Source organism: Balaenoptera physalus, assembly GCF_965194825.1.
Source record: "Balaenoptera physalus genome assembly, chromosome: 21".
NCBI classification, from domain to species: Eukaryota; Metazoa; Chordata; class Mammalia; order Artiodactyla; family Balaenopteridae; genus Balaenoptera; species Balaenoptera physalus.
The window spans coordinates 41,626,758-41,649,363 of record NC_138902.1 but is presented as its reverse complement, the minus strand read 5'-3'; the positions used below and the strand labels follow the sequence as shown (position 1 = coordinate 41,649,363).

At 35.4% G+C, this 22,606-nt stretch overlaps 1 protein-coding gene across 3 annotated transcripts in view; it reads left to right on the top strand.

The window, feature by feature from the left end:
• Positions 1-22,606, top strand: part of LOC309651390 (uncharacterized protein) — a 797,009-nt gene that overhangs the window by 86,085 nt on the left and 688,318 nt on the right. The gene's annotated exons all lie outside the window — the stretch shown is intronic.

The following is a 22,606-nucleotide window of genomic DNA, read 5'->3' as shown; positions in this document are numbered from 1 at the left end:
TATTAGCCAGAATAGGCTAGGCTTATGCAGTTATAAATAAATCTTGAGATCTTAGTGCTTAAGACAAGAAAAATTGTGAGTGTGTATTTCTTAGTTTGATGATTTGAAAACAAATTGTATGTGTAGATATTGAGAGATACAGCTAGTAGATAGAAGAGGGCTGAGTGACTCTCCTGTGTGGCGTGATGCTCCCTTAATTCAGGCTTCTTGCATGTTCTAACTCCGCCATCTCTTAGCTGTTCAGATAGGAGAATTTTGAAAAAGCATATATTTATCTATCAGTAAACCATATGTTTACTTTGGTTCAGAAGTAGCAAATATGTTGGCTAATTGGCATTAATTATATGACCGTGCCTAAATTGAATAGGGAAATGCATATAGATTTTTGGTAAGGCTAACACTCTCCTGCCTAAATACTATTTTCTTTCTATAAGTTTTGTAATAGTACTGGGGAAAGAATCTAATTAGATTACATGGTGGTTATGAAATCAATAAATCATTTCATCACAAGTTTGAACATTGAAAAGTACTTCCTCATCCTATAGTACTAAATTTTATTGATCAGATTTTCACATTTATAAAAGATTCTCTATAAGATATAAAAGAAATTGTAAAGGGAGAGTCAGGAGTGGATGAAAATGACAACTGACATGCAAAAATGCAAAGTACGGCATATTGAAATTCTGTAACTATAGATTGGAAAAATCTCATTATTTCCTGGAATATCTTTTAGGTTGCAAATACACACAGCATAATTTCATACTACATAATAGAATATAAAGAAAGTTTGAAACTTATTTGAGGTTGATAATGGCTACATCCTATTTATTTATATTATTGAAATTTAAATCTGCAAGTATTTTTTGAGCACCTGCTCTATTCAGAGCACTGTAGTAAGCATTAGGAATTTAAAACGTTAATCTGACATATTCTCCAAAAATAGAAATTCACATTCTACTGAGGGAAACAAACACATATGACCACTGCAAAACAAAGCAGACAAATGACTGTTGTAATAAATGTTTGTTTTTCAATGAGAAAATAGGAGATAGAGATTACTTCTGATTCAAGGAATTGAGAATTTGTTCTGGAAAGAGGTTCTCATTGAGTAATGTCAGAACATGGTTAAGCAGACAAGTAAATTAAGATGATATCTAGTAACAATATCCATGGGTAAAATATACAAGGAGAGGATTTTTCAGATGTTCTGGGAAAAACTGTATGCTTTATTCAGCTGGAGCATATGATAGGATAAAATAATAATGATAATGTCAATATTATTAGTAGTAGATAATCTATTTAATGCTTGCTCTGTGCCAAAACTATGAACATTTCCTATATACTAATTCTTACACAACTGTGTAAAATAGGTTATCTCATTCTTCTCCTTTTACGGAAGACAAAATTGAGAGCTTTAGTAACTTTAACAGGTTTATACATCTAATGAGTTATAGATCTGAGATTCAAACCGAATGGGGAGGAAAGTAACAATTGAGCAAGGTAAATAACACAATAAGACCCTGAGGGTATTCACTATTTGGGACAAACAAATTCATATTGATGTCTTTGGTTTGAGGGGTACAAAAATCAAAGCCCAGGCCAAGGCCACCCAGGGTGAGAAGCCTATTAGAACACCTGCCAGAAGGCTACACCCTCAGGGTGAGGATTGTGATCCATGACCCCACAGCCTAAGAAGGTTCTGGGAGGTTTTAGGACTTATAACTTCAGTCGTGGACTCAAGTAACCAGGCTATGCAGTAGGTTATGCAAATTCCAGTAAAGGAACTGAGATGGGAGAGTCTAGGGTAAACATGAGGAATGGAAAGCCGGCTAAATACAAAGTATGTAAACCAAAAGAAGTAAAATACGTTACTTTTTATACAATGGTTAAACACCCTTTAAAAAGTATGTTTATTAGAGGTTAATTTCATTTTCAGAATATTTTCATAGAGAGGCTTATTTTACAAAAGTTGATAACTAGATATGGCACAGTTCGATCTTATGCCCGACAGTATTTGAGCTGACAAAACTAGATAATATTTGAGCTGAAAGACAAAGCAATATATTTTTCTCCAAGTTCATCAATCCTTCAATGAAACATATAATCCTGGAAGAAAATAAATCTTCATTTGATTTGTAATAATTACCATGCTTATAATTGCTAAATCTCTCTTCTTCATATTCTCTCTCCCTATATATACATGCATATGTATGTGTATGTAGTATAAAATTATAAATTCATATATACTCTATTATATAATTATGTATAGTATATACTATATATAAATTGTTTTATATATAGTATACCTATTGTGTAATTTGTATATATAAAATTTCATATATATTTATGTAACTTATTATAGAATCTATAAAATTACAGTAAACTTAGGAGGGAGTTTTTGGTTTTGTCGGAATAGACATAAAATAAAGGCTAAGAAACCTTAACAGTTACTCTCACTGTTGTAGATTAGCAAGTTAATTCAAGCAACATAAGATAAATATTTAGCAAGAAAACAGATTGTTTGCTAAGGTAAAATACTCAACATATTGCATTGGAACCTAAAACAGAGTTCATGTAAGATGCACTATTCTTTCCCACCTGTTCAGTTCTTACTTTGAAATATCAATGGCTCTTACTCCTGGATATGAAAACTTAAAAGCTCTCTTGGTAGAAGCTGAGTCAACCATCAAGCTTGGGAATTCCCTGGCCTTCCAGTGGTTTGGACTCCGCGCTTCCACTGCAGGGGCATGGGTTCGATCCCTGGTTGGGGAACTAAGATCCTGCATGCTGCGTGGCTGGCCAAAAGAAAAAAAAAAATCAAACTTCTGTTTACGCTGCCATCCCTCTTATATAAGAGAAACCCAAAGTTATGACTAATGGGTGTGGTTGCATTATTTGTCAAAGTAAAATAGTTAGCTTACCTTGACCCTTAAAAAGATAGCAGGGATGAAAGCAAAATGACTTAGGGAAGTTTGGATTTGGGAATAATATTTTTCAAAAGATGGGAGCTGTGACACAGATTTGTGGCTTTTTAGGCAGAGCTTTAGTTAAAAATCCTACCTTACCTATTTTTTAAATAAGAAATTCCATCCTTATTAGTTTTCTCACTATTTCCGCCCTATGATTAGATATATAATAATCCATTTGGTGTGAATAATATCCATAATCAAAGTTTCCACATAATTTAAGTAATTCCTGTAACAAACTATTTGATAAGAAAAACATAATTGTTGAAGGCAAGTGTGTTGTTGATATTATCTTAGCTACATTAATTTAAATGTGCTCAATATTACATGGGAAAGAAAAAAGTTAGATATGTGTTACTATATTTTTATACTTTCCTTAAAATTTTTCTCTAAACGTAAAGCAGTTTTATCAGTCTTACATATAAAAATAGCATTAACTTTTGTAATAACGTCTTTAAATGTGAAGGGCAATGATGCGTTTTACATAAAAGCTTGTCATGGTTGTAACGTTTTAAAATGCAGAATGGAAACCGTTATGAGAAGATGAATTACTTTCCCAAATAGCCCAATAAATGGAATCCAAAAGTTGTTAAGAATGGCATTGGTAAAATAGTGTATTGGGGATTTTATTATACAATTTTAATTTTAAAAGAGTGGTACAATTTTGTCTGGTTTCAAATAAGACAATTCAACCGTGAAAATAAGTGCTGACATTGTATACAGAAACTAATTAGGGTGTGGCTAAAGGAAATAAGTCAGCAGTATTAATAAGAGTCATTCAGATAAAAATTTCAATGTGCTTTTGCTTATTCTTCTATTTTTAGGTTAGGTTTCATGACAATCACTGTAAGTCAGAAAAGCAGAACATAATTCATATAGGCATGTGTTACTATGTCATTCACAACTGCTACTTGTGTCAAATTAACACACTATGTCATGAATTGTAATTATTTCAGACCGAGTAACTTTCCTCCTCACTTCTACTGTGACCTTCACTCCAGTTCAAACCTGTCTGCAGTATTCTATATCGGTCTCTTCTCTACCTTCAGTTTACAATTTCCTTACTTGGTGTATTTTTCACATTTCTTTGCTTGAATCCATGCCTTTAGTCAAAAGCCAATTGCAATTTTTTGTTTGCTTGTTTATTTTCTGTAGAATATACAAAGGAGATCTAGGTAACTGGCCAGTTTCTTCCCTGCAGCTAACTGCCTAGCCGGAGCATGACAGAACAAGCAGAAAACAAGAGAAGGGAGATATGTAGGAAAATACAAAGGAAACTCGCTTTGAATATTTAGTGGGGAAGATGAACTGTAAGCTTCTGGACACAGAAAATAGGAGCAATTTCAAGTGAACAAGGAGGGTCTTCAAAAGAAGGAGGTGGGACAAAAGGAGACATATTTCACCTTGGCCAAAAAAAAAAAAAAAAAGAGAGAAATGAGAAGACTAAAGAGTAGGAGGAAACGTGTGCAAAAACTTAATGACAATCAGAGAGATCATTCTTCCACCTGTGAAACAAGCAATAAAGGCTAAACCGGTCTCAGACCAAGCGCTCTGGCTGTGGCTGATTGGCAAATGGTCAAGTCAGGGTTTAGGGCTGAAGGAGAAGAGAGACAATCACAGGGGGATTAGCATCTCAAAAAGAAGCCCAGAGGAAAAGGAAAAGCAAAGTCTGAAAGAGCGAGGAAGTTTAGAGAAGGATTATGCAAGGGAAAAAGAAAAAAAAATCCAGTAAGAAAGGAGGAAAAGAAAATACAATATAAATGAAACTAAATTAGATGGACATTGGGAACAAAAATGTGTAAGAGGCAAAAATGGTATTTTATGATTAATGACTATGAAAAATGCAGATAAGAAAGTTATGGGAAAAAATCAGCCACTATTAATATACATGAGATTAAAAAACAGATATTTCGTTATATAATTAGGTTTACAGAGGCACTGCCTATGTGAAAGTAAAAACTGTTCTGATAGCTACAGAAAGTTCCATTAACATCAATTTGCTGGGGCAGGAGGAAGGACCAAAACAGGTTACTGGTTGACAGTTGAGGTCATTTTCTGTCTGCTAGTAAGAGAAGTAAGTAATATGTGAATGATGCCATATACATACATAACAGAAAAAGCTAGTCAAGACAGTTGACATTATAAAACCAAAAATTTTTGGAAAGGCAATTGGTTTGTTCATGTCTTAAAACTAACGCCAACTCATAGTGAAAGGCGAAGCAAAAGACAGTGAAAAGACCTTGAGCCCTACATATGAAGACGCCAAATAAAAGAAAAACGTTTTAGAAACTTCAAAAACTTTTATTTCTTTTATTGAAGCTCATTCAAGATAGAGAAAACATGATAGGCAAGGATATGAATTGAAACTATGTGTACAAAAGTATCTGTCCATTTATGTGTGCTTGTGTATGTTTTAATCAAAATAAATGCAGACAAAAATAATCTATCAGAATATAGAAGGTGTAACATAGCACTTAAACTGTCCAGAAACTTGTGTGTTCATTAATTAAATTATGAGTATAAATAAATACAGAGAAAGCGTTGTACACATGAGCATACATACACTCATAATACACAGAGAAAGGAGAAATGACAAAGTCTGTGATATCTGAACCCACTATCTTTTATGTACTTAACATAAGAAGGGGCATATCAGAAATATGCCACTTTCTAAAGATATTGACTTCATGCTATTAAAATGATTGTTTTATTGCAAAGATTAATCAACATATATTTAAACTTGTCTGTTTGGTGAGTATAACTATGTCAGTCACCCAAACAGGTACCGATTTGGTAAAGGAAACATTTTGTAAAGGTTGTTAATGGCATTCTGATCCTTCTAGGAAGAGAATCGTCGATGTAACAGACTCAGTCTTTACATTAATGTGTCTTTACATTATTTAATCTTTATGTATAGACTCAGTACAAAATCAATCTGTAATAATTAACTTAACCTTAAGATAACATAAACATAGCAAAATAGATTTTTCAGTAAGTATACAATAAGAATCTTCTGTGTGCTAGATTCTACCATTGAAAATAGAGAACAAATTGAGGAAATGAAGAAAAGGTAAATCCATGCTCTTTAATGAGAACTAGATAAAATGTGATATGAGTTACCTTGAGCATAATTATTATACGAAGCACTATAAATGATTTCCGGTAAAGTTCTGAAGTTAATTTTAATTTTTTCCACATTAAAGATCTAGGGAAACTCTTGGTCCATTGTGGCTCAAATCATTTTCTCTGTTGTTTACATCTAGTTCTCTGTTTGTCCTTTGGTTGTTAAGGTTGAGTTAACTTTAAATGTTTTAAATTTATTTTTAAATTTACCTACAGCCAAATTCATTCTGTGTGGTATATAGTTCAATGAGTCGTGACAAATACATAGAGTCCTTTGTCCACCGTCACAATGTTGATATGGACTAGTTTCCACAATCAAAAATATTCTCTCCCGTGTAGCCCTAGTCCAGTATCTGGAATCCACTGATCTGTTTTTGTTTTTTGTTTTCTTGTCCCTGTATTAGTGTCCTTTTTAGAATGTCATATAAATGGACTCATACCTTATATAGCCTTTTGAGTTTTCCATCTCTCACTTAGCAAAATGAATTTGAGATATGTCTGTGTTATTGAGAGTATCGATAGTTTTTATTTTTATTGCTGAGTAGTATTCTCTTGTATGGATATAACACAGCTTGTTTATCTATTAACCAGTTGAAGGACAGTTGATAGTTTCCAATGTGGGTCTATTATGAATGAAGGCTATAAATATTCATGTGCAGGTTTTAGAATGAAGATAATTACTTAATTCCCTATAAGAAACACACTTCAAATGTAAACGTATAGTTAGGTTAAAAATAAAAGAATCAAGCAATTTGTACCATGGAAACATGAAAGCAAATAAACCTGGTATAGCCATAATGATTTTAGACAAAACAAATTCCAGAGCAGGGGTTCTTTTCAGGGATAAGAAGGAATGTAAATAATAAAAAAGAGGTCAGCTCTCCAAGTAGGCATATCAATATAAATGTGTATGAATCTACAAATAGGACTTCAGAAGTCCTTGGCAGTCTTCTCTCCTTCGGAGCTGTAAGCAACAAAAGGTTCTACCTTTAATCTATCAGAAGGTCATTGTGTCACGTTTTGTCATCAAAAGAATCTTTAAATCTTATAAAACACTTACTTCTAATGAAAAGAATATGGAAAGGAACTTTACATTGTCAAAAACTGGGAGACACTCAAGGACTGAGGTTAACATCTTGTTGATGTTAATAAACCACGTCAGTATTACGTGCCTCCTGATAAAATGCGATGAGAAGGATACTTCATCTTGTGATTTTTCCGCCCCAAATTCTAACTCTAGTCCAATTATGAGAAAATATCAGATAATTCAAAATAAGGGACATTCTAAAAAAATACTTGACCAGAACTATTCAAAGCTCTTAAGTTCATGAAAAATAAGGAAAGGCTGAAAAACTGTCATAGATTGGAAGAGACAGCAGAGTCATAACTAAATGCAACATGGTGTCTTGGCTTAGATCTTAGAACATTAAAAGAAAGTGAAAAAACTGATGAATTTAATTAATAATATTGTATCAATGCAATTTTTTGTTGTGATTAAGGTATCATATAATATAAGATGTTAATTTTAGGTGAACCTGGGAAACGTGTATCCAGGAACTCTCTGTCCTATCTCTGCAACACTTCTGTAAATATAAAATCATTTCAAAATAAAATATGAAATAAATATACAAAACACCAATTGACCATATCTTTACAGGTTTATTTCAGGACTATTTTGTTTCATTGATTAATATATATATATATTTTTGCTAATATTTATTGTCTTGATTACTCTAGCTTTATAATAAGTATTGAAACCAGGTTCTTTGGATTCTCTGACTTTGGTTCTTCTTTCCAGACTTGTTTTGCTATTCTTGTTCCTTTATTTTTCCATATTTCTGTCTGCCTCCTTTTGGATTAATTGAGAATTTTTTATAATTCCATTTTATTTCCTCTATTAATTTATTATTTATACTTCTTCTTACTTTTTAAAATAGTTTCCCTAGATTTTATGTCATTCACCATGAGTTAGAGTCTACTTTTAAGGACTATTACACTACTTTCACATGTAGCTTAAGGACTTTACAGCATGATAGTCCCAATTTCTCTCTGTAATTTTTTATGTTATTCTGATACATTTTAGTTTTACAAATGCTATTGAAACAATATAACATATGGAAATTATTTTTAGACAGATAATTATCTTTTATGACAATATATAAAATCAAAAATCAATTTTATTTTGTCTTCATTTATTTCATTTCTGGGTTTCTTTATTTCTTTTTATAGATTCGTGTTTCTGCTTGGGCCATATTTCTTTGGCTAGTGAAGTTTTAACATTTCTTGAAGTGTGGGGTCTGATGGTAATTAATTATATCATTAATTTTGTCTGCAAAAGTCTTATGTCTTCTTCATTTTTTAAAATTAATAAACTTTATTTTTAGAGCAGTTTTAGGTTCACAGCGAAACTGAGCAGAAAGCAGAGTTTCCATAAACCCCTGCCCCGTCCCCCCCGTCCCCTCACAACACACAGCCTCCTCTCTGTCAGCATCCTTCACCAGAGCGGTACACGTGTTACAATCTGTGAACCTCTACTGGCACGTCATTATCAGCCCAAATCCAAAGTTTACCTTAGGGTTCACTCTTTGTATTCTTTGTATTGTGCATCCTACTGGTTTCAACTAATGTATAATGACATGTACCTACCACTGTCGTATCATACAGAAAAATCTCGCTGCCCTAAAAGTTCTGTGTTCTATTCATTCCTCCTTCCCCTATAACCCTGGCCACAACTAATATTTTTTTACTGTCTCCATAGTTTGCCTTTTTCAGAATGTTATATAGTTGGAATCATACAGTATGTAACCTTTTCACGTTAGCGCCTTTCGCTTAATAATATGCATTTAAGTTTCCTCCATGTCTTTCCATGATTTGATAGCTCACTTCTTTCTGGTGCTGAATAATATTCACATTCTGAGTGTGCCACAGCTTATTTATCCTTTCCCCTATAGAGGGACATCTTGGTTGCCTCCAAGTTTTGGCAGTTATAAAAAAGCTGCAGTAAATATCTGTGTGCAGGTTTTGTGTGGACTTAAGTTTCAGTTCATTTGGGTAAATACCAGAGAGCTCAATTGCTGGATCATATGATATAAGTATGTTTAGTTTTGTAAGAAACTACCAAACCATCTTCTAAAATGGCTTACCATTTTGCATTCCCATCAGCAATGAATGAAAGGTCCTATTACTCCACAGACATGCTAGCATTTGGTGGTGTCAGTGTTCTTGTTTTTTAGCCATTCTGATTGGTGTGTAGTGGTATCTCATTTTACTTTGTAATTCCTTAATGACATAGGATATGGAGCATGTTTTCCTATGCTAACTTGCCACCTATATATATTCTCTAGTGAAGTGTCTGTTTAGAATTTTGCCCCATTTTTTCTTACTGTTGAGTTTTAAGAGTTCTTTGTATATTTTGGATAATAGTCCTTTATCAAATGTGTCTTTTGAAAATATTTTCTCCTATTCTGTGGCTTTCCTTCTGATTCTCTTGACAGTGTCTTTTGCAGAGCAGAAGTTTTTAATTTTAATGAAGTCCAGTTTATCAATTATTTATTTAATGGATTGTGCCTTCGGTGTATCTGAAGTCATTGCCATACCGACTGTCACCTAGATTTTCTCCTGTGTTATCTTCTAGGAGTTTTGTAGTTTTACATTTCACATTTAGATCTGCAGTTTGTTTGGAGTTAATTTTTGTAGGGGATCCAGATTCTTTTTTTTTTTTTTTTTTTTATGAGGATGTGTAGTTGTTCCCAAAACAACTATCTTTTGTGGAAGAAAACTATCTTGTCTCCATTGTATTACCTTTGCTCCTTTGTCAAATATCAGTCAAATAACTTCATGTGGATTGATCTCTGGGCTTTCTATTCTGTTCCATTGATCTATTTGTCTATTCTTTTACCAATATCACACTGACTTGAATTACTGTAACTTTATGTTAAGTTGTGAAGTCAAGTATTTTCAGTCCTCCAAATCATTCTTTCCTTCAATATTGAGTAGGCTATTCGGCATCTTTTGCCTCTACATATAAACTTTAGAATCATATGTTGATACCCCAAAATAACTTGCTGGGATGTTGATGAGATTGCATTGAATCATATCCCAGAAAATCTAGAGCTCGTTGAGAGTGTCAGAATAGGTCTTGTAGAAGAAATTATCATAAATTGAGACCTGAAGGAAGAGCAAGAGCTAGACGGGTGAAACAGGAGGGGCAGCATGTGTGTTTCAGGCTGAGTGTGCTGTGTGAGCCAGGCATTTTTGCATTATTATGGCAGATAAAGATCATTCTCACTTTTAATAAATTTATTCTGTACCATGTGAAATAAGATGTGAGAATATACAGAAAATAATATAGGGTAAAATATGTGAAAACAAAGCTCTACAGTCTAGGACAGTGATATCTAGGCTTACCTTGCTTTATTGTGCTTTGCTTTATTGCACTTTGCAGATAATTGTGTTTTTTATATTGAAGGTTTGTGGCAACCCTGTGTCAAGCAAGTCTGTGGGCAAAATTTTTCCAACAGCAGTGGCTCACTGCATACCTCTCTGTTACATTTTGGTAATTCTCACAATATTTGAAAGTTTTTATTATTATTGAATTTGTTATGGTGATCTGTGATCAGTGATGTTACTGTTGTAATTGATCTGGGGCACCACAAACCACACCCACATAAGGTGGAGAACTTAATAAACGTAGTGCATGTTCTGACTACTTCGACAACCTGCCTTTCTTGCGCCTCTCTCCCTCGCCTCGGGCCTCCCTATTCCCTGAGACACAACAATGTTAAAATTACACCAAATAATAATCATACAGTGGCCTTCTAAGTGTTCAAGTGAAAGGAAGACTCCCACATCTCTCACTTTAAATAAAAAAATAGTAATGATTAAGCCTAGTGAGGAAGGCATGTCAAAAGCTGAGACAGGCTGAAAGCTAGGCCTCTTGTGCCAGTTAGCCAAGTTATGAATACAAAGGAGAAGTTCTTGGAGGAAATCAAAAGTGCTCCTCCAGTGAACACGCATATAATAAGACAGAAAACAGCCTTATTGCTGATGCAGAGAAGGTTTTAGTGATGATCTGGATAGAAAATCAATCCAGCCACGAAACTCCCTCAAGCCAAAGCCTAACCCAGAGCAAGGCCCCAAGTCTCTTTAATTCCATGAGGCTGAGAGAGGTGCAGAAGAAGAGTCTGAAGCCAGCAGAGCTTGGTTCTCGAGGTTGGAAGAGAGAGGCTGTCTCTATAACATCAAAGTACAAGGTTCAGCACCAAGTGCTGATGTAGAAGCTGCAGCAAGTCATCCAGAAGATCTCACTAAGATAATTAACGAAGGTGGCTACATTAAATGACAGATTTTCAGTGTAGATGAAACAGCCTTCTATTGGAAGAAAATGCCATCTAGGACTTTAATAGCTAGAAAGGAAATGTCAGTGCTTGGCTTCAAAGCTTCAAAGGATAGGCTGACTCTCTTGCTAGGGGCTAATGTTGCTGGTGACTTTCAGTTGAAGCCAGTGCTTATTTGCCATTCTGAAAATCCTAAGGCCCTTAATAATTATGCTAAATCTACTCTGCCTTTGCTCTCTAAATGAAACAACAAAACCTGGATGGTAGCACATCTGTTTATAACATGGTTTACTGAATATTTTCGTCCACTGTTGAGACTTACTGCTCAAAAGAAAAGGTTCCTTTCAAAGTATTACTGCTCGGTGACAATGCAGCTAGTTACCCAAGAGCTCTGATGGCGGCGCACGATGAGATGAATGTTGTTGTCATGCCTGCTGACACAGCACCCATCCTGCAGCCCGTGGATCGAGGAGTGATTTCGACTTTCAAGTCTTCTTATTGAAGAAATACATTTCATAAGGCTATAGCTGCCATGGATAGTAATTCGTCTGATGGTTCTGGGCGAAGGAAATTGAAAACCTTCTGAAAAGGATTCATCATTCTAGATGCCATTCAAAATATTAGTGATTCATGGGAAGAGGACAAAATATTAACATTAACAGGAGTTTGGTGAAAGTTGATTTCAACCCTCATGGATGACTTTGAGGGGTTCAAGCCTTCAGTGGAGGAAGTAACTACAGATGTGGTGGAAATAGCAAGAGACCTAGAATTAGAAGTGGAGTCTGAAAATGTGACTGAATTGCTGCCATCTCAGGACAAAACTTGAATGGATGAGGAGTTGCATTTTATGGATGAGCAGAGAAAGTGGTTCATGAGATGGAATCTGCTCCTGGTGAAAATGCTGTGAAGATTATTGAAATGACAACAAAGGATTTAGAATATTCTATAAACTTAGTTGATAAAGGAGCTTAAGGGTTTGAAAGGCTTGACTCCAATTTTGACAGAAGTTCTACTTTGGGTAAAAAACTGTCAAATAGCATCGCAGGCTACAGAGAAATCATTCCTGAAAGGAAGAGTCAGTCAAAGTGGCAAACTTCATTGTTGTCTTATTTTAAGAAGTTGCCACAGCTACTCCAGCCTTCAGCAAACACCATCTGGTCAGTCAGCAGCCATCAACATCGAGGCAAGACCCTCCCCAAGGAAAAAGATTACAACTCCCTGAAGGTTAAAATGATGGTTAGCATTTTTTAGCAATAAAATATTTTAGAATTAAGGTATGTGCCTTTTTTCATAGACATAACGCTATTGCACAGTTAATAGAATACAGTATAGTGTAAACATAACTTTTATATGCACTGGGAAACAAAAATTCATGTGACTTGCCTTTGAGGTATTAATTTTATTGCTGTGGTCTGGAACTGAAAGTGTAATATCTCTGAGGTATGCCTGTAACAGTAATACTTCTAAGAAAATGCCTTAAGTCAGGGCATGGTGATTGGGAATAGTTGAGCTCTTTGGTTGGTCTCTGGCAGCCTAAATGTATACACAGATGATTATATCAAGACAAACAGTATATTGAGAATAAGCCTATTTCAAAAACAGTATAATGAGAATATTTGCAAGAATAAAAATTATATTTTTTAAATAGGATTTATTTTCTCAAACAGTGTACTAGCTCAGGACACATTTATCCAACTGCATTTAAGGTACGTAGTAAATAATTTCAATTACTGGAAATAATTAGTAATAAAGATAGGATAGAAATGAATAAACAAAAACCTGGATATGAGTAGAGGTGAAAAGTTTTGTGAAGAAAAAAATGTAACGCTTTAAAAAATTATTATTTAAACAAAAACTGACAACAAAAGAATTAATTTTTAAGATTCCTTTTCTATACCTGAAATTGATGGGAAAGATTAGAATCATTCCCAAGGTGAGGGATCAGAACATGGAAAGGGGGGAGGGACAGCAAAAAAAAAAAAAAAAAAAAGAGGAAAAGATGAATGTAAGATGAATGTTAGCTTTGATAGAGGTCTGAGGAAAACACTGTAATAGGAAACACATGTTGGAATATTCTGGAGGAAGTACTTCAAAAGCATGAAGAGAGTAAAAATGAAGTGCAAAGAATGGGCATATTTTAGACTGGTAGAGGAGAGAAGCACACTGTGTTTCAGGGTTACATTGATAAATATTTAGGCAAAGAGTGAAGAGGTTGAAGAGAAGAAAATTAAAAAAAAAACAAAACAAAGACATAGCATGAAAACAGTTACTTTTTTATTACTAACAGTTCTGCCATGGGATGTGTTTATATTTAAAAATATTGATTAAAAATTGGTCATTCTGTCCAATAATGTGGAAAAAAATGATTTTCAAAGGTAACAAAATTTATTGCTTTAAAACGAATTGAGAAAGGATATACAAAACCCTTTCAGTAAGAATGTTGTGAGAATAAATGAGATGTCACTCTAGCAGTTTTTTAATAGAAAAATCTGTGAGAATAAATGAGATTACATACTGAAAGTACTATGAGCATCTTACACAAAAAACACTATATAAATTCACTGTATTCCTTTTATTATAGGTTTTCCCTTACCATTAATTATTGAATCTTTAGTGTGCATAATATATATATATTTTTAAACATCTTTACTGAAGTATAACTGCTTCACAATGGTGTGCTAGTCTCCGCTCTACAACAAAGCGAATCAGCTACAGACATACACACGCCCCCACATCTCCTCCCTCCCGCATCTCCCTCCCTCCCACCCTCCCCATCCCACCCCCCCAGGCGGTCACAAAGCACCGTGCTGATCTCCCTGTGCTATGTGGCTGCTTCCCACTAGCTATCTATTTTACATTTGGTAGTGTATATATGTCCATGACACTCTCTCATCCTGTCACATCTCACCCCACCCCCTCCCCATATCCTCAAGTCCATTCTCTAGTAGGTCTGTGTCTTTATTCCCATCTTGCCACTAGGTTCTTCATGGCCTTTTTTTTTTTTTCCCTTCAATTCCATATATATGTGTTAGCATACTGTATTTGTTTTTCTCTTTCTGACTTACTTCACTCTGTATGACAGACTCTAACTCCATCCACCTCATTACAAATACCTCCATTTCATTTCTTTTTATGGCTGAGTAATATTCCATTGTACATATGTGCCACATCTTCTTTATCCATTCATCCGATGATGGACACTTAGGTTGCTTCCATGTCCTGGCTATTGTAAATAGAGCTGCAATGAATATTTTGGTACGTGACTCTTTTTGAATTATGGTTTTCTCAGGGTATATGCCCAGTAGTGGGATTGCTGGGTCATATGGTAGTTCTATTTTTAGTTTTTTAAGGAACCTCCATACTGTTCTCCATAGTGGCTGTATCAATTTACATTCCCACCAACAGTGCAAGAGTGTTCCCTTTTCTCCACACCCTCTCCAGCATTTATTGTTTGTAGATTTTTTGATGATGGCCATTCTGACCAGTGTGAGATGATACCTCATTGTAGTTTTGATTTGCATTTCTCTAATGATTAATGATGTTGAGCATTCTTTCATGTGTCTGTTGGCCATCTGTATATCTTCTTTGGAGAAATGTCTATTTAGGTCTTCTGCCCATTTTTGGATTGGGTTGTTTGTTTTTTTGTTATTGAGCTGCATGAGCTGCTTGTAAATCTTGGAGATTAATCCTTTGTCAGTTGCTTCATTTGCAAATATTTTCTCCCATTCTGAGGGTTGTCTTTTGGTCTTGTTTATGGTTTCCTTTGCTGTGCAAAAGCTTTTAAGTTTCATGAGGTCCCATTTGTTTATTTGTGTTCTTATTTCCATTTCTCTAGGAGCTGGGTCAAAAAGGATCTTGCTGTGATGTATGTCATAGAGTGTTCTGCCTATGTTTTCCTCTAAGAGTTTTATAGTGTCTGTTCTTACACTTAGGTCTTTAATCCATTTTGAGTTTATTTTTGTGTATGGTGTCAGGGAGTGTTCTAATTTCATACTTTTACATGTACCTGTCCAATTTTCCCAGCACCACTTATTAAAGAGGCTGTCTTTTCTCCACTGTATATGCTTGCCTCCTTTATCAAAGATAAGGTGACCATATGTGTGTGGGTTTATCTCTGGGCTTTCTATCCTGTTCCATTGATCTATATTTCTGTTTTTGTGCCACTACCAAACTGTCTTGATTACTGTAGCTTTGTAATATAGTCTGAAGTCAGGGAGCCTGATTCCTCCAGCTCCATTTTTCGTTCTCAAGATTGCTTTGGCTATTCAGGGTCTTTTGTGTTTCCATACAAATTCTGAAATTTTTTGTTCTAGTTCTATGAAAAATGCCATTGGTAGTTTGATAGGGATTCCATTGAATCTCTAGATTGCTTTGGGTAGTAGAGTCATTTTCACAATGTTGATTCTTCCAATCCAAGAACATGGTATATCTCTCCATCTATTTGTATCATCTTTAATTTCTTTCATCAGTGTCCTATAATTTTCTGCATACAGGTCTTTTGTCTCCTTAGGTAGGTTTATTCCTAGATATTTTATTCTTTTTGTTGCAATGGTAAACGGGAGTGTTCTTAATTTCTAGTGTGCATAATATTGAAAGAGAAGAAACCATTGTAGAAGATGGATGCAAAGTTTTTTTGTATAATAATATTTTAAAGTTATATATATGTATATTTAATATGAATTGTTTAACATAATATTACATTTTAATGTCTTTTAATTGTTTATCAGAAGTGAAACATGCTTTATTGGCTTAATGCTGAAATATTTTACAAAGTGCGTGCTACAAATTCACAATGGCAGGCCTACAAGCTATTATTAAGTATTCATACTCATCCAACGTTGAAAGCATGTTGCTATAGAGATAAATAAAGATCAAGATGGAATAGGTAGAGATAAAATTTGATGAAGTCATTTGCTCCTTTTATGAATGTAGACATAAAATGAAATGTGGTCAATAAATATCATTGTCAGTGCTATTTAAATTTGAGACAAAAATATTATCCTTGTTCAACAATCACAACACACACAAGGAAGCACTAATAATGTAAGAAACAAATTCATCAGTCCGAGTTGCTGTTATTTACTATATTTAATCAGAGTCACTTAATTTGACTTATCTCATTTTTTAAATGTAGAATTACAGATATCATGACATTTTTCATCGGTAATGAAGGTTATCTTCATTCTTGTAACTGTGACACATTTCTGGCAGTTAAGTCCCTAAACTGCAGTTTTGTTGCTGATTTGTGAATTGTCTTTGCCTTTACTAATGAAATGATTTACCAAAGGATTTAAAAAACAACACCAGCTTTTCAAATGTAGTTTCAGCTTCTTCTCATTGGAAGTAAATTAGATCCTCTTTGGACTGGAGCAGTATTGCAATAATTTGACAAATAGCACCTTTGTGACCTGATAGTGTTAAGTAAAGCTTTTAGCATTGCATTAAACCTAAATTTAAGTAGTATTTTATGCTGAATCCAATGGTCACTAACAACTATCTTGTGATAATTGCTAGAATGTAGCGGTGACATGTGTAAGAGACAATCCCAACATTCATTTTCCCTCTTTTCCCAAGAAAACATCTAATATTCCAGGTATGTTTACCTATCTGAGATGTGACAATAAAGAAACCTCCTATGACCTGTGTCTTGAGAAGCAGTGCAGCAGAGCAGGGTTGAGTGTGGGCTTGGGAACTTGACTACCTGCTGGGATTTGAACCCTAGCTACATGGCCCTAGGCAAGTTGCTTAAGGTCTTTGTGCTTTGATTTCATGATTCTGTATGTGGATAATCCTAGGGTTGTTGTGAGCAGCCGTAGGTAGGTTCTGGACTCCACGTCCTTCTGTCCTGCAAGAGCCAAGTTCGTTTCACTCTCTTAGAGGTACCAGCAGCCACTGAGCAGTGCTCCCTGCCCCGGAAGTCTGATTACTTTGAGGCTCCCGACAGAGCTCCTGCTTACCAGGCACCCAGAGGCAAGAAGCAGATGTGACTGGGGCCTAATGAGTAGTGGAAAGATCAGAACAGTCGACCCCTTCAGCTCAACTCAAAGCAACTTTAAAGATCTTCCTTGTTCCTGTCTGTCTTTCTCATGTTGTTATTGCCGTGTGAATGACCATTTTCCTTACTCTACACAAATCCATGTTCATAATTAGGTTAGAGATTTGCCTCCTTTAAGAAACGTATTTTGATGAGTTTGTTAATTGTATATATAATTATAACGTAGGTTCCTGTTAATATGCTAGCTGGTTCTCATTTACTATTACTTTTCTTAAATATATTGTTAAATAAAGAAGTTGGCTTCTTTAATAGGATTTTAAATCCTCTGAGGACAAAATCTGTGCTTTTTCTCTCCCTTTCTTTCCAAGCTTGGGATAGTATATTGTACAGAATGTGAAGAAAAAGTCAAGGGTTCATTAAATGATGCTATATAAATTTTACCATTAACTACTAAAAAGGAGATATTCTATTTTTATTCCATTACCCCTTCCTTGCTTGCATTCTTCCTAGGACTTTGCATTAATGTAGAGTTTCCCTAAGAGAATTTTGTCTGCGCGTTCTGAAGGCAGTGAACACCTGATTCCCTTCAACTGCTTATATTTCCTCAGGAAAATATAATTGGTACTGATACTGTATTAGCTTATTTTTAGCATGGGAAAGAATTATGCTGAAGAGCAGAACTTCAGCCTAAGATATTTTACCTGACATCAACATGTGTCTATGAAAGAAGGACTTTTAAAAATTAAGTATTATTCATCACGTTATTTATCCAAGGAATTTTACAGAAACATTTTCATAGTAAGACCTGACAATAGGTGGATTTCACTGATTCTTAATATAGACTATGTGAAATCTTTTGTCCATATACTCAGTTGTCAGTTCATGCAGCTATATTTAACTGAAAATTTGTGCTTGGAAGGAGGCTTAGTACCATCCAGAATTGTTGTTCTACAGCTGTTATAAGCCCTCAGCTGTTTGCACTTTCCAGTTTCTTTCTATCCAGAGAAAGAGAATGAGCCATTCTGGGGTCTGAGAGAGCGCATCTCTATTTTACACTTCATTATGTAGGCTATTTTTTAGCAGAGGAGTTAAATGCTAGCTGCCTGACTTTGCTGCACTGGACTGACCAAGATAATTATTGGTATTCTGCAGCTGTTTGAAGAACATTTTTGTAGGCAGAGTATGAAGAGCTGTATTTTTGTTATTTTGTCAACAATCCATGATCAAATAAGATCGTGTTCATAAGAATTTAAAACACAAGAAATGGAACCACAGAATTTTGTTTCCTAGCAGTATTGAAATATCAAGAATGAGAGGCAAAAAACATAGTTCCTTATTCATTGAGCATACCATGAATCTTTGGGCTGTTTTGCTGTAAATCTAATATTATAAAGGAGACATATCCTTATCTATCCTTTAACTGGTTGATTCTTCCAGTTTATTTAAAATATGACACAAAATTCTGAAGATCACCTTTCCTCATTAAAATAAATATATTTTAAAAAATACAAACTCTTGAAACTAAGAATATTCTTTTAAAAATAAGAATAATTTTTGAAATGTTCAAAGCATACTTAGCTTTTAGAAATATGTAAAAGTTCAGACTATCATAGTAGTGGGATCGAAGGTTAAAAAATAGTGCTGGGCCAGATTTTGAGGGTCCCCAAATGCAAGCTACCGTATTTGGACTTTAGAGTCTGTGATCTACAGGGATGCTTGGAAGGCTCTATTACAGAAGGGTAGCTGGGGGAATAAAAGGCAAAATGTTAGGAAAATCATTCTGAAAATGTGCAAGAGAATCAGAAGAATTGAAGAGAAATACTCAAGACTAAAAAGGTATTAGGAAATAAATGCAACAATTAACAAGTCACAATATTTCCTTTCAGAAATAGCTCTCCTCTCTTGGCTTTTATGACACTGAGATTTTCTGATTCCAAATCTGCCCTGTCTATGTTTTCTTCTCTGTGTGACTTTTTTCTCCTCTGCACGTGGAGGTTCCACATTGGTTATCTGCTCTTCTCCCCTCTCCTTTCCTCCCCTCCCTGCGTGTCTCCTCCCCTCTCTCCTCTCTTTGCTTCACCTCCTGTCCTCTCCCCTCCGCTTAACCTTCTCTCCCTTTTCCTTCCATTGCAGTTATTCTTTCTCTCTCCTTTCTTTCTATTCCCTCCTTCCCTCCCTCCCTCTCCTCTTTCTCCCATCCCATTTTCTCCTCTTTTAGTATATCTATATCCGTATCTCTACCTGTATCTATGTCTACATCTGTATTATCTATTTCCTTCAGAAATATTTATCTTTCAAGTATCATCTGTATGTGAATGATGACTCAGTATATAGCTCTAGGCCTTAGAAATGCAATCTTGTAGTCTCTCAAATTATACATTACAATTCCCCCCATCAAAATATAGAACTGCAGTGATAAATTAGTTCTCTTGCAAAGGTAGAAACTCCCAGTGATATTTGTCTGACTTTCTGTGTAACCTTAGGAAAGTTAATAGACCTCTATGAATCTTAGATCTCTCATCTATAAAATGAAGAGATAATAACGCCTATTTCTGAGGGTCTGTTATAATAATTGAATTAGATTATTAATATAAAGCGCATAGGCCTGTCTCTTGTATAAAGTAAACTCTCAATAAAAAGTTTGCTCTTTCATTATTTTATAGTTTTGCAGGTAAAATCGAGGACGATTTAGAGCTTCTTTGGTATTTACTCCCTGTCTTAAGGATTATGGCTGGTTCTCAGTGATCGGTTTTAATCACAAATTACAAGGATACTGTTACTTCCTAATTATAAATACTGTAGAATGAGGATGCAAATTAACACCAGGTAAGGCATTTACATGATTTGAGCCTACTGATATTTTTCCTCTAAAATGAAATGAGGAAGATAATTACTAGCTTCATTAAGCCTTGTTTTGAGTGTCAAAGAAATGGTATATTTGGAGACATATATATACTTAATTTCAACAAATTATAAGGTATTACTTAGACTAATGATATATAGAGGGATTGAGATAGACTACATTGTGACTTAAATAAATTTCCCCTGATCAAAATATTCTTGTGTTTAAAGTTTATTCCTAGATACCAACTTTGAAAGACATATAAACCAACAATATTTTTTCTGTTTTTCAATGTTGAGGGACTAGTATTTTAAAAACTCTTATTCTTTCATTGACTAATTATTAACTAAATTTTATCAGGTACTTATATTGAACCCAAAGGAATCATGAGTGATGTGGAATTTAAAAATTGCAAGCTTTAGTTCAGTACCAAATAAATATAAATAATTCACAAAAATTTTATATGTAACATGACTATGGTTAAGACCTCATGCTTTGTCTCAGTCTCAATGTTCGAGCTATACTGTATCTTAGAGATCAGTTAGTTCAACACTCTCACTTTACCCTCGGAGAAATAAAAACTAGAGATCCAAAAATGGTGAATATCTTGGCCTAAGGTATTTAGTGGCAGAAATCGGAAATGGACATCAGGTCTCTTTGCCTCAGTTTGAGGCATTTTTTGTAATAGAACTCCAGGAGAAGATTTATACATTTCAGAGGTGTCGTGGTGTCCCGATTTCCATGAGGAACTCCGGTCTGAAGCACTGGGTTTGAGGCTGCTGCACACAGCATCCTGTGAGCAAGTGAAACTAGACTAAGCACAAAGGGAAAAAAAAGTTGGGGAAGTCTGTGTCCTGGAATAGTGAAGTGATTTATCAGAGAGGAAGTAAGACTGTCTCCATGTGGTGTCAGTGGCTCCTGGAAGCTGCAGAATTAACTGGTCCTCAAATAATATGATCTCACAGAAAGAGAGAAAACCATCTCTTCTTCAGCAGCCTTACCCATCCCTGAGAAGGATTCGAATTGGCTTTGTTGAGGTAGACTGAAGCTCAAGGGCTCACCTCAAGCATCGGGTGCAAGTCTGCTCTGTGTATCTTCTCCTTCTCCTGGGAGGACCAGCTTCCCCAGAATAAGGAGAAGTAAATTGTAGATGCAGCAATAAGAAGACCATGGGCTCCAACTCTGTACCCTGAGATGGGGAAATAGAGGACATAATTTGCCCAGGTCCTCTCAAGTGGCAAAGCGGTAGAGACGGGTTTTGAACCCAAGTCTTTAGCCTCCAGAACCTGTGCTTCTAGCTACAGTGCAACTCTGCCTTAGGAAAAGCACATCAATCTTTGATTAGATAATAACAACCGTGTGGCTGACAGGGTCTTGGTGCTCCGGCCGGGTGTCAGGCCCGAGCCTCTGAGGTGGGAGAGCCGAGTTCAGGACATGAGTCCACCAAAGACATCCCGGCCCCATGTAATATCAATAGGCGAGAGCTCTCCCAGAGATCTCTGTCTCAACACTAAGACCCAGCTCCACCTGATGGCCAGCAAGCTCCAGTGCTGGACGCCCCATGCCAAACAACTAGCAAGACAGGAACACAGCCCCACCCATTAGCAGAGAGGCTGCAAAAAATCATACTAAGTTCACAGACACCCCAAAACACACCACCGGGTGCGGTCCTGCCCACAAGAAAGGCAAGATCCAGCCCCAGCCACCAGAACACAGGCACCAGTCCCGTCCACCAGGAAGCCTACACAACCCACTGAACCAACCTCACCCACTGGGAGGCAGACACCAAAAACAACAGGAACTACGAATCTGCAGCCTGCAAAAAGGAGACCTCAAGCACAGTAAGTCAAACAAAATGAGAATACAGGGAAATACGCAGCAGATGAAGGAGCAAGGTAAAAACCCAACAGAACAAACAAATGAAGAGGAAATAGGCAGCCTACCTGAAAAAGAATTCAGAGTAATGATAGTAAAGTAAAATCTTGGAAATAGAATGGAGAAAATACAAGAAACGTTTAACAAAGAACTAGAAGAACTAAAGAGCAAACAAACAATGATGAACAACACAATAAATAAAATTAAAAATTCTCTAGAAGGAATCAATAGCAGAATAACTGAGGCAGAAGACTGGATAAGTGACCTGGAAGATAAAATAGTGGAAATAACTGCCACAGGGCAGAATAAAGAAAAAAGAATGAAAAGACTTGAGGACAGTCTCAGAGACATCTGGGACAACATGATACACACCAACATTTGAATTATAGGGCTCTCAGAAGAAGAAGAGAAAAAGAAAGGGTCTGAGAAAATATTTGAAGAGATTATAGTTGAAAAATCCCCTAACATG